Consider the following 212-nt stretch of genomic DNA (forward strand, 5'->3'; position numbering starts at 1 on the left):
GGGCTGCCTCGGGAAGTGCTTCCAGCGCCGCACAGCAGCACGGAGAGATGGAGTCTTTCCCAAGAAGGGCGGTCCCGTGCTTGGGACGGCTCCTTTCCAAAACTCCGCTCCGAAGAGACACGAGGAGAACGTTCTCTGGAGTTCAGCTGTTCTGCTCCCTCCTGCTTCCGCAGCGCTGAGCCGCTCCCGCGTCAGCCAGCCGGGACTGCTGT

The sequence above is a fragment of the Corvus brachyrhynchos genome, unplaced genomic scaffold, assembly GCF_000691975.1.
Source record: "Corvus brachyrhynchos isolate BGI_N302 unplaced genomic scaffold, ASM69197v1 scaffold616, whole genome shotgun sequence".
Classification (NCBI taxonomy): domain Eukaryota; kingdom Metazoa; phylum Chordata; class Aves; order Passeriformes; family Corvidae; genus Corvus; species Corvus brachyrhynchos.